Genomic DNA, 2974 nt, shown 5'->3' with positions numbered 1-2974 from the left:
CAGAGAGTGAGAGACACAGAGACAGAGAGAGAGAGACATAGAGAGAGAGAGACAGAGAGAGAGACAGAGAGAGAGAGAGAGAGAGAGAGAGAGAGAGAGAGAGAGAGACAGAGACATAGAGAGAGAGAGACAGACAGACAGACAGACAGACAGACGTTGTTCCCTTCAGAACCCTGTTCCCTTTAGAACCCTGTTCCCTTCAGAACCCTGTTCCCTTTAGAACCCAGTTCTCTTCAGCACCATGTTCCATTTAGAACCCTGTTCCCTTTAGAACCCTGTTCCCTTTAGAACCATGTTCCATTTAGAACCCTGTTCCCTTCAGAACCCTGTTCCCTTTAGAACCCTGTTCCCTTTAGAACCCTGTTCCCTTCAGAACCCTGTTCCCTTTAGAACCATGTTCCCTTTAGAACCCTGTTCCCTTCAGAACCCTGTTCCCTTTAGAACAATGTTTGCTTCAGAACCCTGTTCCCTTTAGAACCATGTTCCCTTTAGAACCCTGTTCCCTTCAGAACCCTGTTCCCTTTAGAACCATGTTCCCTTTAGAACCCTGTTCCCTTCAGAACCCTGTTCCCTTCAGAACCCTGTTCCCTTTAGAACTCTGTTCCCTTCAGAACCCTGTTCCCTTCAGAACCCTGTTCCCTTTAGAACCCTGTTCCCTTCAGAACCCTGTTCCCTTTAGAACCCTGTTCCCTTCAGAACCCTGTTCCATTCAGAACCCTGTTCCCTTTAGAACCATGTTCCCTTTAGAACCCTGTTCCCTTCAGAACCCTGTTCCCTTTAGAACCATTTTCCCTTTAGAACCCTGTTCCCTTCAGAACCCTGTTCCCTTCAGAACCCTGTTCCCTTTAGAACCCTGTTCCCTTCAGAACCCTGTTCCCTTTAGAACCATGTTCCCTTTAGAACCCTGTTCCCTTCAGAACCCTGTTCCATTTAGAACCCTGTTCCCTTCAGAACCATGTTCCCTTTAGAACCATGTTCCCTTTAGAACCATGTTCCCTTCAGAACCCTGTTCCCTTCAGAACCCTGTTCCCTTCAGAACCTTGTTCCCTTTAGAACCATGTTCCCTTTAGAACCATGTTTTCTTCAGAGCCCTTTTCCCTTTAGAACTCTGTTCCCTTCAGAACCCTGTTCCCTTCAGAACCCTGTTCCCTTCAGAACCCTGTTCCCTTTAGAACCATGTTCCCTTTAGAACCCTGTTCCCTTTAGAACCCTGTTCCCTTCAGAACCCTGTTCCCCTCAGAACCCTGTTCCCTTTAGAACCATGTTCCCTTTAGAACCCTGTTCCCTTTAGAACCCTGTTCCCTTCAGCACCCTGTTCCCTTTAGAACCCTGTTCCCCTCAGAACCCTGTTCCCTTTAGAACCATGTTCCATTTAGAACCATGTTCCCTTTAGAACCCTGTTCCCTTCAGAACCATGTTCCCTTTAGAACCCTGTTCCCTTCAGAACCCTCTTCCCTTTAGAACCATGTTCCCTTTAGAACCCTGTTCCCTTCAGAACCCTGTTCTCTTTAGAACCCTGTTCCCTTTAGAACCATGTTCCCTTTAGAACCCTGTTCCCTTCAGAACCCTGTTCCCTTTAGAACCATGTTCCCTTTAGAACCCTGTTCCCTTCAGAACCCTGTTCCCTTTAGAACCCTGTTCCCTTCAGAACCATGTTCCCTTTATAACCATGTTCCCTTCAGAACCCTGTTCCATTTAGAACCCTGTTCCCTTTAGAACCCTGTTCCCTTCAGAACCCTGTTCCCTTCAGAACCCTGTTCCCTTCAGAACCATGTTCCATTTAGAACCATGTTCCCTTTAGAACCCTGTTCCCCTCAGAACCCTGTTCCCTTTAGAACCCTGTTCCCTTTAGAACCCTGTTCCCTTCAGAACCCTGTTCCCCTCAGAACCGTGTTCCCTTTAGAACCAGGTTCCCTTTAGAACCCTGTTCCCTTTAGAACCCCGTTCCCTTTAGAACCCTGTTCCCTTCAGCACCCTGTTCCCTTTAGAACCCTGTTCCCTTCAGAACCATGTTCCCTTTAGAACCCTGTTCCCTTTAGAACCCTGTTCCCTTTAGAACCCTGTTCCCTTTAGAACCATGTTCCCTTCAGAACCCTGTTCCCTTCAGAACCATGTTCCCTTTAGAACCATGTTCCCTTTAGAACCCTGTTCCCTTTAGAACCCTGTTCCCTTCAGAACCCTGTTCCATTTAGAACCCTGTTCCCTTCAGAACCCTGTTCCATTCAGAACCCTGTTCGCTTTAGAACCCTGTTCCATTTAGAACCCTGTTCCCTTCAGAACCCTGTTCCCTTCAGAACCATGTTCCCTTTAGAACCCTGTTCCCTTTAGAACCCTGTTCCCTTCAGAACCATGTTCCCTTCAGAACCCTGTTCCCTTTAGAACCCTCTTCCCTTCACCACCCTGTTCCCTTTAGAACCCTGTTCCCTTCAGAACCCTGTTCCCTTTAGAACCCTGTTCCCTTCAGAACCCTGTTCCCTTTAGAACCCTGTTCCCTTTAGAACCATGTTCCCTTCAGAACCCTGTTCCTTTTAGAACCCTGTTCCATTCAGAACCCTGTTCCCTTTAGAACCCTGTTCCCTTCAGCACCCTGTTCCCTTCAGAACCCTGTTCCCTTTAGAACCATGTTCCCTTTAGAACCCTGTTCCCTTCAGAACCCTGTTCCCTTTAGAACCCTGTTCCCTTCAGAACCCTGTTCCCTTTAGAACTCTGTTCCCTTCAGAACCATGTTCCCTTTAGAACCCTGTTCCCTTCAGAACCATGTTCCCTTTAGAACCCTGTTCCCTTTAGAACCCTGTTCCCTTCAGAACCCTGTTCCCTTTAGAACCCTGTTCCCTTCAGAACCCTGTTCCCTTTAGAACCCTGTTCCCTTCAGAACCCTGTTCCCTTTAGAACCCTGTTCCCTTCAGCACCCTGTTCCCTTTAGAACCATGTTCCCTTCAGAACCCTGTTCCCTTCAGAACCCTGTTCCCTTTAG

Source organism: Notolepis coatsorum, assembly GCF_963971535.1.
Source record: "Notolepis coatsorum genome assembly, chromosome: 5".
Lineage (NCBI taxonomy): Eukaryota > Metazoa > Chordata > Actinopteri > Aulopiformes > Paralepididae > Notolepis > Notolepis coatsorum.
The sequence above is the reverse complement of the archived record's forward strand: the minus strand, read 5'-3'. Positions refer to the sequence as shown.